This window comes from Ursus arctos, unplaced genomic scaffold (assembly GCF_023065955.2).
Source record: "Ursus arctos isolate Adak ecotype North America unplaced genomic scaffold, UrsArc2.0 scaffold_34, whole genome shotgun sequence".
Lineage (NCBI taxonomy): Eukaryota > Metazoa > Chordata > Mammalia > Carnivora > Ursidae > Ursus > Ursus arctos.
In genome coordinates, this window is record NW_026623030.1 from 28,753,028 (window position 1) to 28,767,673 (window position 14,646).

Here is a 14,646-nt window from a genome sequence, read left to right on the forward strand (position 1 = left end):
TCTTTTCACGAGCGAGCGAGCTTGAGCTTATTTTCATAGGGGTAAGATCTATTCACTTTTATTTTCTGCAATTGTTTATTTCTCTAAACGTTTTTTCTATAGGGCCATTAATCTTTTTTTTTTTTTGTCCCTTCTCTGGCTTAAAAAAACTCCTCACAGGGATATGGTTGGGTCTGCTTTATAACCTGCAAGTATTTTCTACGCTTTGTTTTTTTCCCCTTCTTATGTTTTTTTTTTTTTCCTTCTATGCATGGCTTATGTCATCCTGCTTATCTACATTTTTCTTTCTGAATTGTGAGTCAAGAAGAATCTTCCGCAGGATCAGACTATAGAGAAATTCACCCGTACTGTCTACTAGCATTTGTATTTACTGTTTCACTGTGTTTTGCTTTTGCATTAAAATCCCTGCTTCATTTGGTATTTATCCTGGTATGATATGTGAATAGCAGCTCCAATTATATCATTTTCCTTTTCTTTAAAGATTTTATTTATTTACTTGAGAGAGAGAGAGAGAGAGAGAGAGAGAGAGAGAGCATACATGAGTGGGGGAGGGGGCAGAAGGAGAGGGAGAAGCAGATTCCCTAATGAGCAGGGAGCCCGACGTGGGACTCGATCCCAGGACCCTGGGATCATGACCTGAGCCGAAGGCAGACACTTAACCCACTGAGCCACCCAGGCACTCCTATCATCTTCATATGGCTTACCCAGCTATTCCAACACCTCTTATTTAAAACATCCATCTTTGCTCCCCAAAGATTCCTGGTGACACCTTCCTTTGCTACCAAATTTCAGGATATGTTAGTGAGTTTCTAAAATTTCCTACTATGTTCTACTGGTTTTTCTCACTGTTGATGTACCAGCAACACATGTACCAATGCCGTGATCCTGCTTTAATTACAGAAGCTCTATAATGCATGATAATATCTGGTAGGTATACTGCCTCCTTGTTCGTTCCGCTCAGAACATTTCTGAATCTTATTTGTTTATTCTTCTAAATGAACTTTCAAAGCAACTCCTCCAGGTCTAATTATGGTGATTTCATTGGAAATGCACTGAATTTACATATTGCCTAAAGGAAAAAGGGCATCTTCATTATACAAAGATTTCCTATTCAAGGACATGGTATGTCTTGCCATTTCAAGTGTGTGAATGTGGAATTTTCTGGAAACTTAATTCTATTATCTGCAAAGGGAGATGGTTTCCCCTCTGCCTCCCTGATCCCCATGCCTGGAATTGCTCTTGATGGTCTAATTGACGGACGAATGCCACCACACAACGTTAAATCACTGGGAATAGAGTGGGCATCTTTATCTCATCCCTGACGTGAGCCAATCCCTAACTCTAGCTCATTGTTTTTAGCACTATTTCTGATAGACTTGGGATCTTTGAGTCCCAAGCTCTCTGAGGAGCTGAGGGGACGCTGGGTCAGCACTTCTTCACCCAGCTGCATGGGGGCCACACCGTTAGCAACCTCCCTCCTTCCACCCCGGCATCTCCCCCCCTCCCATGTCCTCACTGGTGTGTGCCATTCCCTTCTCTATTCTTTCCTAGATTTGATATGGCTGCCTGTAGTGGGGGTGTCCACATGCACACGTGCTCCTCCCCTGTAACCTAGAATTGCCAAGGGGGAAGCTCAGACACAGCACCATCTGAAATGAACAAATGTTCATTTGTCTTGAAAGTTAGTCTCTTGATAACCTACATTGAAACGATTAGCCAAAACAACAGAAAATACCATTTCAAAGCCATTCTACATATGTGTTTATGAGTACGTATATCTATCTTCTATCATCTACCCATTATCTACCCACCATCTATCTGTCTTATCTATCATCTGCGTATATCTGTCTCCATCCATCCGCCCATCCATTCATCCATCCATCCACCCTATCTGTCCTATCTATCTAAGCTATAGCCATCTATCTACATCTGTCATTAAAATTTACAAAAACAGTCATTGCTTTTACAGAGTACAAATTCCCACTTAAAAAGCAAACAAAACACCCAGGACTGGGCTCTGTCCCCAGAGTGCAAGCAGCCTGAACACACTGACTTGCACTTTCAGGAACCCTCCATGGAACACCTTGCTAGTTGCCCATGCAAAATCCATCTTCTTTTACTAAAAGAAACTTATTTTGTTTGAGTTGGCAACGAACCTTAACAAACACAAGCTCTCCCCTTGCATTCAGGGCGGCCGGGGCACAGTTTTGCCCAATGTTCTAGAAAGAACAAGTCCGCCGCACCCTGTGAACACCTTGCTCTCCTGCTCTGAGAGCCGCCTCTTCCTTCTTGTTCTTTCACAGAAGGACAGACGGAGAGGGTCTGTCTTAAAACCACAAGGAAGGAAGCCACGCTTTGGGGACAGAAGTGGAGATCCAGAGCCAAATCTGGGCACGGATGTACTGGTTCTGGACAGTCTTCATCTGGACTAGCATTTTTTTTTTTTTTTGACAAAAATACAATCCTCCATCAGGTAACATTACAGTAGCCCAATTTCTGCCTCACAAATTCAAACAACATCTAACCATTAATACACTTTTCTGGGTATTTCATATTACTAGTTTGAGATCAAAAATTTCTCTAGAAAGTAAGCTGTCCCATTTCCCACAGTTTGGGCATAAAACTCATTTGGGAGGATGGAATGATTTTTGCACCTTAAGAGAAATAGAGGATTTCTTAGAACAAAATTAAGATAAATCCCCTTTTCAGCAAGCACGCTTCTAGTCACTTTGGACTTTTGAGGATGGTAATACGTTTCCCTAAGGTTTCAGGTTGCGTGAATACTGACAGCACGCTAAGTACTTTGTTAAGTGCAAAATGCATTTGAAACTCTTACCTTGACCTTGGAGAGGTCACACCCTATCAATTCCAGGAGACAATCAAACAATATGGTAAATACTCTAATGGAGGTTTTAAACAATGAGTTATTGAAATGCAGAGAAAGGAGTCATACAAACTAAGTATTAGGAACACCTTCGCTGCCATGAGTTAACAATGTCCAATATTCAACAGGTGCTCACAAAATATTATCTAAGTGGAATTAAAGCATTTCCCACATCTCCAGCCAGAGCACAACCATGCTTATCTTTGGCCCTCTAACGCTTTATCCTGAAGAATCAAAAGCAAGTCAGTGGAAAGGAACCTTTTGCCCATGAGCCTTCCTGAATCTACCCATAAAAGCGGTGCCTCGTTCTTCCCTCTCCTGACCCCATACCCTTTGTCTCCTTAGCACTTACCAGAACTTGAAGTTCAGGACTTGTTTTGTGCTCATCTTTAGCATCCATTCATCTGACAATACCGAAACCCTCGGGAGGGAACAGGATGGATCTCTTGGCGCCTTATTTCCCCTTAGCGCCCAGCACATGGTCCGCGTTCAGTGACCATACGTGAGATAAGTGAATGAGCTTCAGCGTTGCTGGGAATATTTCTCTAACTTTATTCAGAAGCCACTCCTTCCTTCCCGTGCAAAGCAGAAGGTCTGGTTTGACACTGTGACCATTTTTGATAGGAAAATGTCAAGGCAGAAAGGAAGTTCTATCCTCGTAATTTGAAAGCATCCTCTACAACATACCCAAGCGAGCGCACCCGGACAGCTAGCATTTCCTGCCAGAGGTTACATGCACTTCCCAAACAGTGTCCCTGGCCCATCACTGTCCCTTGTGACGTATGCTGAGCTCACGTCAAAGTGTCGATGTCATCCCCCAGCGGGCCCAGCTCTGGACCCCATGCACCGTCTCCACGTCAGCATCTAGCTGCTGCCACGGAAACCCCGTCTTCCGCAACGACTGTCCGTCTTGGCCTCCAGCAAGGCCACGAAGGACGTCTGGGCGCAGAGAGAGCAGGCCGAGACGAACAAGACCCTCGTTCCCCCTGGGGAGTTCAGACCTCTGCTCTTCTTTGCTACGTGTCGGCCACGCTCAGTGTGGAGGAGGGCTCTTTCGGGCCTAAGGACGTTAATCCGCCCCTTCTCTACCAGGTTGAAGAGTGTCCCTCAAATATTCGCAGGCACTTGGAGCCTCTCAATGTGGCCGTGTGTGGAAATCAAATCTTCATGGTTGTACTTAGTTAAGAGGAAGTCACGCTGCATTAGGGTGGGCCCCGAATCCAACGGCTGGCGTCCTCACGCGAAGGCCACGTAAAGACACGGGGGCACAGACACAGGAAGAAGCCACATGACCACGGGGGCAGAGACCAGAGCAATGCAGCACCAGCCAAGGACACCAGAGATTCCTGGCAACACGAGAGCCTGTGAGGGAGGAGGAGGGACCCAAAGCCTTCAGAGGGACCCCGTGGACACCCTGTCTCCAGACTTCCAGCCACAAAACCAAGAGCATGGATTCTCGCTGTTTCCACCTAGTGGGGGGTAATTTGTTACGGCAAATTAGGAGCAGGAAAATGGCAAACCATCTTCTTTCTATCTTCCTTGGGAGGCACCCCCTTCCCAGTTTCAACCCCAGGTTCAGATGGTATTAATGCTATGCCTATGACCCCAGGGTAGCCACAGGACCCAGGCCTGGTCCATCAGTATGGACTGGGTATGTGACCAATAAGAAAGAGTGAATCCCAGAAATTCCATGCTTCCTGGAAAAGTTTCTCTTTCCCCTGGATGCCCTGAGATGATGATGTAAGTGCAGGTGCAGCTGCAAGTATTTTGCCACCATGAGGCAGCCAGGTGCTGGTAGGAGACACTATGTGCTGCCTGAGGATGAAGAGTTCTTCAGAAGGGGAGAGGCTCTGCTTCTGGTAACATTAGTTAATGTAATTATTAATGTTTGGCCTGAAACCAAAATTGTCACTTTACCTTTCAGTTGTGTGAATATTACCTTTATTAACTTTTAATAGGCAATCCACCTCAATTCTATTTTCTGTTGCTTTCAACCAAGGGAATTCTAGATATAATTTTGTTTGAATAAGGCTACACCAGACTACGTTTTCTTCACTGCATCCAGCGTTAAATCCTACCCCACAGGGGCGCCTGGGTGGCACAGCGGTTAAGCGTCTGCCTTCGGCTCAGGGCGTGATCCCGGCGTTCTGGGATCGAGCCCCACATCAGGCTCCTCTGCTATGAGCCTGCTTCTTCCTCTCCCACTCCCCCTGCTTGTGTTCCCTCTCTCGCTGGCTGTCTCTATCTCTGTCAAATAAATAAAATCTTTAAAAAAAAAAAAAAATCCTACCCCACAGGAATGTAAAATGCCAAGTCTATGGCCTTTTGTTTCTGAGGTGGCAAGCTGTCTTTAGAGATTTTATAGAGCTGTGTCTGAATTTTCTTTTAAATGTAAACAACTTTATCTAAAAGGTATTTGGGGCTCATTTATTTTGGGAGGGGAGAGGACTAGTTAATTTTTGTATCGAAATGGTGGTAAACGTAAATCAAGGACACGCTGGGCACTTTAGTTTCATCTTGAATTGGCCACTGTTACAGCTCAGTAGTGATTTCTGGACAACGGTGTTAAGGAGAACTCTGAGCCTGTGCCAACTTGGCGGGGGTGGAGGGAGTGCCCCGTGGTCATTTAACGATGCACGTTCCAGTGCCGAGAGGAGCTCGGCTAGCACCGAGGTTGCCCCTGGCTAGAAGAAACACACAGCCAAGGTGCTGTACGTTTTTGTCTTTACCTGCCCCCAAACAACACTCTGAAGCTCATTTCAAGATTCCACATTTTGGGGGGATTATCTGAGCTACTGCCATTTGCAAGCATAATTGTCAGTCATCTGCACGCATGCCGCCTCTGGCTGGCTCTCTGCTAGTTTCCCCCCACGCGCTGTCCAGTTCCAAACCATCTCTAGGACAGCGTGGGTTCCAGGACGCAACATCGTTGCAGTCCTCTCAAATAAAGGAAGCAAACAGCAGGAGAAAAGGTCAAGCCACCGGGGCTGACACAACGACCAGGAGGAGAGCCATTACTTCCACGGGGCCGGTCGTGAGCTTGCTCTCCGATCTCGGGTCCCGCAGGACATCAGGAAGGTGAAGAATCACCCCTGCTGCCCAGGATGCACAGCCACCACCTGGAGAGGCGGGCGGGCGGGGGGGGGGCAGGAGACACCGTCCTCCGCCTCGCTGCCACACCTGCGTCCCACCGAGCTAACACAAAGTAACCACACAGACTCAGCACCACCCACGAGAATAAACTCAAACTCGGATCGCACACTTCAATCCCTTCTGGATACTGACATGTGACCCGGTATAAACCTGTTACTGGTGAGACGTTGCAGGGATGTTTCTGTGCTTCAATAGTTGGCCATCACGTGTGGCGTCTGATGCAGGACTGCGGTCTGTAACTAGTGACGAAAATCGCAGCTCTTCCTGCATCTGATAGTTTGAGCATTTGCATATCTATCAAGAAATGGTGCTATATTTTATGAGACATTTTACTCAGATATTTATGAGACACCCATGGAGATGATCACAGATTTCTTCATGTACTCTGTTAATCAATTACATGGATCTAGGGGTGCTTGTCCAGTGGGAGACTCACCCACCCAGGGCATGTCTGGTGGGTGCTAGTGGGTGGGGACCACAGAGGTACCACACACCCTAGAGCGCACAGGACAGCCTGTCCCCACCCCCCGTCGAACGAAGACCCCAACAGTGCTGACGGATTCCCTAAGGCGGATACTCGCGGCGAGCTCCGGATGGGCTGCAAGAGAAGCTCTCCTTGGCCACATCGTTAACTAGCCGCTTGATGTGATTTAACAGTATTTTATGTACAATTTTTGTGCTCATAGTTTATAAGTGATTTGACATACATTATTCTTTGTTTTGGGGCTATTGTCGAATGTTGCCATCAGGGCAAAGCTAGGCTTATACAATAGTTGGGAATCTTTCCTGTTCTTAAAATTTATTTTTTAATGAACATGCAGTGAAATTCTCTCGTACGGTGTGCATTTCTAAATTTCGACAGGCTCAGAGAGTCATGCGACCATCACAGCAGTTAAGATACAGAACAGCACCATCACGGCCTCCCACCCAGAAATAATTCCCTGTCCCACCTCTTTGTGGTCAAATCCCTCCTTGTCTTTTTTTTTTTTTTATGCTATATTTTTAATTATAAAATTAATTCATGGTCATTGCAATCAAACCATATAGCACTGTTTAAAAAAAATGCTTTTCTACTTTTCTGTCCTCCTCCCCATGACCAGCACCAATGTTAATATTTAGGGTGAACATTTACGTATCCGAGCATCAGGAAATGCCCGATGTGAGAGACAAACATGAACCTTCCTACAATTAACGTTTTTGTTGGTGGTGGTGAAAGTCAGCACAGACTGAAGTCAGAGACGGAGGCATTGCTGCACAATCAGTGCAGATAAACGTTGCCTCAACCGTCCCAGGATGGGAGCAGCTATGAGTGGATAAGATAAAGACAAACAAGGAGATAAAGCAAATTAGCAGGGGATACAAACAGGCACGTCACAGAAGAGGAGACGCGAGCAGCCGGTAGACATCCGGAAAACGCTCTCCTTCATTAGTGGTCAAGTACGTGCAAAATAAAACCACGAAGACCACACTGTCCCATCAGATTTAGCAAGATACAGGCTAGCAGCCGGGTCTGGGAAGGCTGTCGGTAAGTGAGAGCGTTTACAAGTGTCGTCAAATGGGTTGGTTCAACTTTCCGAAAATTACTCTGGCCATGTCTATCATCATAAAAAATTCACATCTTCTGTGACCCATGGATCTCACTTGGGACTCCATCTACAAAAATAAAATCACCAGGATGAAGGAACGTGTGCAGAATTATTCAAACAGAGAAAAGTATCAGGAAGGGACTGTCAACAGGTGAATGGCTGAATAAATTATGGGGAAACTGTTCTGTTGATTATTACACAGGTGTTTGAAAAAGAAAGCATTCAATCTATCTCTCTCTCTCTCTCTCTCTCCATATATATATATATATATATATATATATCTGGAAGAATATACAGGACATATTTGTAAGTAAAATAAGTTAATCCCAATGTATATAAAAAATATACACAGACATACCTTCATTTAGACACCTGGGGCTGACATTGCAAGTCTGAAATGATATAATTTGATAAGATCTCTTCTTTCTTTTTCCTCTCCTGCTGTAAGCATGAAGCAGGGCTCTGCAGATTAGAAGGAGGGCGCCCAGCAGAGTAACGGGACAATAACATGTGGGCAACCTCGCACAGCAAGGCCCTCCTCTGGTCGCAGTGACTGTCTTGTCCCAGAACGTGCACTGTCCTCCCTTACACTTCGGTTCACGTACTCATGAGGATGCCTGGTTCTTCTAACGGGCTGCATTTCCAGAGCCAAACTGGGCTGAACCACACCAGGGCTTGGCGGAACAGCATCATGGAGAATCCTCCTTGTGTTCCCCAGGTGGGGTCAGGGGACAGGGGAGGGAGAGTCTGCATGCTGCCAACACAGTCCAGAGGCCACTCCAGACAGGATGCAGGGACGGGACAGAGAAACCGCGGTGGCCATCGGCAGAAGGCACCAGGACCTCGTGTGGCCAGAGACCCACAGAATGCCTTCATAGATAAATATTAACTTCCAATATTATTTATGACAATATCTGTGGACTTGAAATAAGAATATGTCACAACTTTTGACAAAGAAAGCCCACTGCATCCCAACGTTTTAATATATATTTTCCAACCAGAGAAAATTAGGGCATGGAATTCAATTCATTAAAGACAAACAGATGATAAGTCTGAAATCCCTTCAATTTATAACAGCCTCACAGGTTGGTCTCCCGGGCAGCTTTGACTGAGAAAATATTTGGCATTTTTAGGAAATATTTTTTTTAAAAGACTTTATCCATTCACTTGACAGAGAGAGAAAGAGGGCCAGCAAGAGAGGGAACACAGGCAGGGGGAGTGGGAGAGGAAGAAGCAGGCTCCCAGCAGAGGACCCTGACGCGGGGCTCGATCGCAGGACCCTGGGATCACGCCCTGAGCTGAAGGCAGATGCTTAACGACTAAGCCACCCAGGCGCCCCATTTTTAGGAAATTACATAAAATTTTCCCAGCTTTGTTTTTATCATCTCTACAAAGACATACTATTTTCTAGGAGTATTATATTTGTTTGGTATTAATGACCAATAAGTAATAATAATAAAATTTAGAAGCATCTCTGTGCGTGGATGATTCACTTTGCAAGAAGCTACATGTAGGGTCTTTTTTTTTTTTTTAAGATTTTTATTTATTTATCTGTTTGAGAGAGAGAGAGGGAGAGAGTGAGTGAGGCAGAGGATAAAAGACAATCTCAAGCAGACTCCATGCCCAGCACAGAGCCTGATGCGGGGCTCAATCCTACGACCCTGAGATCCTGACCTGAGCCAAAATCAAGAGTCAGACGCTCAACCGACTGAGCCACCCAGGTGCTCCGATATGTCAGTCTTTTTATTTCTGTCCAAGAGGGTCTATGGTAAAAATTCCATAAGCACAAATAACACTCTTTTTGCCATGAAGTTTGCCAAGAAAGTTTTCGTTTTCTTCTGAATTCACACCAGGAACAGAGGTGCTAGGTGTTGAGGCTGGCTCTCTGGTAACACACACACTGTCTCCCACCCCTCGCCGTCCCTCGGCCCACCCTGATCCTGGCTCAGCACAAGCATTCTCCACGCCTCGCGTGATGTCCCCTCCACCCCCAGCACCCCGCCCGATCCCCAAAGACAAGCCTCCCATGCACAGGAAGAATCCTTGACGTTGAAACTGTGTCGAGGTTTATTAAACAATGTTATCGAGGTATTTTTGAATACAATTTAATCCAAGCATTTCCAGAGCATCATTCAATTTACCAAGCCGTGCAACCATCATCACTGATCGGTTTCTTTCACAGATCGATACTTCATTGGTCACAGACTACACATGTTCTCGTAGATCAGTGTTTACCTCGCACGTGCCCATTTACGGCCAGTCCCCATTCCTCCCCGAAGCCCCAGTCAACCACAAACCTTCTTTCTGTCTGCAGATTTGTGTTTTCTGGACATCTGCTATAAACGGGACCATACAGCATGTGGTCTCTTGTGTTTGCTCCTTTTACTTCTCATGCTATCTACCTGTCGGAAGCATGCCAGCTGTCCCTCCTTCTCACTGCTGAGCAAGGCTGCGTTGTATGGACGGGAGCACAGTGTGCTTGTCAGCTTTGGGTTACTGTGATTAATGGCGCCAAGAACATTCATGTGCAAGGCTTTGCGTGGACACACGACGTCATTTCTCTCAGGTACTTCGCACTAAAATTGCTGGGTCCCATGTAAATGTATGTGTGACACTGGGGTTCACAAGAAGAACACGGATGCTCATCTGGAAGACTGAGGTCTGTTTCTCTCTCGTACTTGGTCTTCACCCCTGGTCCTGGCTCCCTGCATCGGGGAGGGAGGCGTCCTGTGGGATCAAGCCTCTCGCCATTATAACAGAAGCTTTTATACTCTAGCTGACTTTACTCTAATGGACATTATAGACTTAATATCCTCTGAAAAGCACCATGGAAACAGGGCAACATGCAGACCACTAATGAGCAGCTTGGTGTTCGGGAGTAAAGAGACCACACTCCCACCGATACATCTTCCTCGTGCCCTTTTCTCTGAGATGGAACTTCAGTCCCATCTTGGCAGAGTCAGTACGCATGAGTCTGTGTTACAGATACGGTGGGCTTGGTATGGTTTCTGCAGCTGACATTCACCAAGCCCTTTCCGAGGACAGGCACCTGCTGAGGTCACTTCTGGCTTCATTGTGCCTAAGACCCATGTGAAGTCTATAGACTTATGGATCAATGTTCAGAAGCATGGGGCAAACTCCCTGATGTCACCGGGCAGTGGGCAGTGGAGGTAACACGTGAAACCCTGGTGTTTTACCGCAAGATCTGTGGGAGGGGAGTGTGGTAATTGGCACACACCAGGAGGAAGATTGGGGTGCTGCCATGTGAGGGGCACAGGATTCACAGGGACCCATGAAATGGCAGCACAAGGACACCCACCTCTCCAGCCAGAACCACTGAAGGGCACTCTTTGAATAGGTGAGAAATTGTGTTCAACTGCTTACAATGGAAACCATTTTTCTAATGGCAATGAGTCTGGAGTAGGTACCCAGGCTTGCAGGAAGCTCCTTCTGTCTTCAGGCCCTGCCACTCTGTGCATGTGGCCTTCCTCCCATGACTGCCTCGTGGTCACAAGACGGCTGCCCCAACTCCTCCCCTCATATCAACAGTTCACACACAGAAATTACCAAGAAGAGAACAAGAGGGAGAAAGCCAACTCCCTCAGCAGAACAGCAAAGTCTTCGCAGAACCTCCTGGGAACTGCTTGATGTGACCATGCTTACCAGCAAAGGAGGCTCAGAAACGTCATTTTATTAGCTGAGACCATTAGTCCCCCAAACACAGCCAGGATTCTGTAATTAGGAGGGGAGAGGGGGATCGGGACGCAGTGAGGAGGGCTGCACATTCATGTCTAGTCAGGTTATCGCAGGCTCCGGTAGCCCAAGAATGATCTGAGAAATGTCGACCATCACGCTGAGACGCCGAACACACTCCCTCTCCAATCCTGTCTCGTTACTAATATGTTGGAAGAAGCATGGGTTTATAGATAACACCAACGGCAACAACAATGTAATAATAACAATCATATGGCAGCCCACACGTGGCACTCCCTCTGGGCCAGATTCTCTGCTACGCTCGTTACACATATGAACTAAATTTAAACCCCACAACCACCATGTGGGGAAAGTACTAGTATCACCATTGCTCAAGGGGGGAACTGAGGCACAGAGAGTTTAAGTGATTCACCCAAGGTGGGTCGCACAGTTGGGATCTGGCGGGAGTGGGAGAAGCCGCTCCGTGTTCATGGCATGGCTCCGGCACGCATGTCCCCTTCCCCGCAGTTCACCGCTTGTCATGAGCAGAACGTGCCGTCTCATTTAGAGACCTGAGTCCTTGAAAGAGACGCACGTCCCTCTTGCTGAAGCTGTGCAGCTCACGCGACATGAGGGTGGTGAACAGACCCCAAAGCCTGGGGAGGAATCTGTGAGAGCCCGTGGGAGAGACGTGCATGCTGACCCACCCCTGCCCTAGCCACGCTTCACCACCCTCCTGCTGAAATGTTTCTCGTCTGTGGGACTCCAAGCCCCCCCTGGGTATGGACAAAGAGGTGTGGGTGGGAAGACACAGAGAGAGGCACGGGGGGCGGTGATGGCCACGTGCCCCCCCAGGAAGCGCCCTCTGCTTGCATGCTCACGGTGCGTCCAGGTTTTGCAAGAAACTGGTGAAAGTAAGCATACTTCAGTTTTTCCTTTTTATTTATGGGAGAAGATAAATCTTGTACATTGTCTACAGGAGGGAAGTAAAATAATGGCTCTTATGTTGCTGAGATGCGATCGGAAGGGAGGCTGACTTCATGTCAGGGGTGTTTTCCCGGGAGCTGCTGTATTCACGGACTTCAACCGCGAGGACCTGCTGAGTGGTCACCACCCTTCCCGGCCCGGCCCCCGGCTACTGCTCAGCCTTCGCAGTCCTCACCAGGACGGACAGAAATCTCTGCACGGGCCACTGAAGCTTCCATAAAATTGTATCTATAACGGTAAATGTTTCCATGTACGTGATACACAAAAGAACAAGGAAGAACACCAAGGAGGTGCGGGGCCAAGTGTCGTGCCGTTAGGGGATGAGAAGTCTGTTTCTTTTGTGTGACTTTATAAATCTGTGTTTAAAGTGGGTAATTCAGCGACTGGGTGTGCTTACAGATATGTCACAACCCAAGAGCATCTTATTAATAAAACATTCAAAAACCCCTTTCCTTTCAAAAACAAACAAACAAAAAAGCAAACCAGAAAGTCCTGCAGGGCCCAAGCGTGAAATCCAAGGACCAAAGAGAGGTGCAGCCTGCGAATTTGCATTTTTCTAGTTTACAGCGTTGTGGTTCATGTCATGCACGTTCGAGATTTCTTAACATGTGCTAATGGTTCGATGAGCAATTCCACTGCTTATTTATGAAGAAGATTCAAACAGAAACTGATTTGTATGTATCTTTTTAGCCCTAGGACCAAAGCGAGGATTCCTTGGCAGAGAAACATAGTAGCCGTGGTGTGTGCTCCGTGTTACATGTTTGGGGAAGCGGGCACGAAACAGTATTTGCCATCGGGAGGCATTGTGTATTTTAGGTAATGCAGGGCGGGAATGTTTTCTCTCAAGGGACCCGCTGCCCCCTCTCAGCACCTAGGACTTACTCTGGGGAAAGCCCCAGAGGACAATGCATTCCTGTCCCTACTGAATGGCAGGGGAAGGGAAAGACCTCAGGAATTGCTGGAACATTCCCCACCGGAAACAGAAGTTCGTGGACCGCAGCTGACCAAGCGTGGACACGGCCATCAGCTGCCCTGGACAGCTCACTCTGATGTGACACCACTGAGGCGGCCAGCTGTGTGGTCCTGCCCTGAAGGCTCCGGAGGAAGAGTAAGCCCATCCATCGGTGCGCTGGGGTGCAGTGCCTTCACAGAAACCCCCAAGTTGCTGGTGCAGAAGGGAGGTTGAGTGATGGAATTATGTGACAACAGTGCTGTCCGTGCCGCAGAACCAGGACAGGACTGGCCTCCGGGACGGCCCACCGAGGACGGCCACCAGGACCCTGCGTCAGGAAGCCGGTCCCACCAGGGCCCCTGGGGCACGCCTGTCTGATGCCCAGGAGGCAGGCCACAACTGTTACATCCAGAGCAACGCTGGCCCCAAGGGACCCGTCCCAGCAGAAGGACGTCCCTGGGTCCCAGGTTTGCTGGACCCCTGATCAGTCCTTCCTCTGCAAGGGGGTCCAGTGGGATCACGTTCAGCTTTGCCATTTCTGCAGTGACAGAGAACGATGGCTCAGGTGCAGACCAGGCAGCCTATCATCTCCACGCCATGTGACTTTTTTTTTTTTTAAAGATTTTGTTTATTTATTTGACAGAGATAGAGACAGCCAGCGAGAGAGGGAACACAAGCAGGGGGAGTGGGAGAGGAAGAAGCAGGCTCATAGCAGAGGAGCCTGATGTGGGGCTCGATCCCATAACGCCGCGATCACGCCCTGAGCTGAAGGCAGACGCTTAACCGCTGTGCCACCCAGGCGCCCCACGCCATGTGACTTTAAATCCAGCCCCTGCTGAGCTCTGGAACACCCCCGAACCACGCAGCCTCAGCCTGAAGCCTGTAGAATGGGGACAAAAGGCTTTCCATAGGGTTGTCTGCAAGACTAAAGCAATCCCCATAAAGTCCCCAACAACACGCAAATGCACAGTAACTGTTGGTCACCGGTGTCCCATCAGCTGCCAACAACAGAAACTCTCAGAAAGGAACGGCGTTTTTGTGTTTACTCCCTGGTGCTGGGCACGTTGGTGGCACAATGGCTCAGGAGGTGGAGGAGGGAGGCACACTTGTAAGTCAAATTAACCTGACTATCTGGGTCATCTCTAGTGGGGCGTCAGGATGCATGCCTGCTGGAGGGACCCTGGCCTGGGACAAAGTACCAGGGGTGGTCAGCAGAGACCCCTGGCAGAGGACACTGAGTTGCAGGGAGGACCAGTGATTCAGTCAACAACCCCAGCAACTGTGCCGAAGCCTGAACTTTCCCGTTCCACACATTGCCCCCCTGTGTTCCCCATATAGCTCTTCCTCTTGGCTTCAGATTTTCCAGAAAGCCCATCTCTCTCCTGTTTACC

At 47.8% G+C, this 14,646-nt stretch overlaps 1 protein-coding gene across 1 annotated transcript in view; it reads right to left on the reverse strand.

Annotated features, from left to right (window-relative positions):
* The window catches only part of TMEM132D (transmembrane protein 132D), a 544,075-nt gene that overhangs the window by 208,778 nt on the left and 320,651 nt on the right, over positions 1-14,646 (reverse strand). The gene's annotated exons all lie outside the window — the stretch shown is intronic.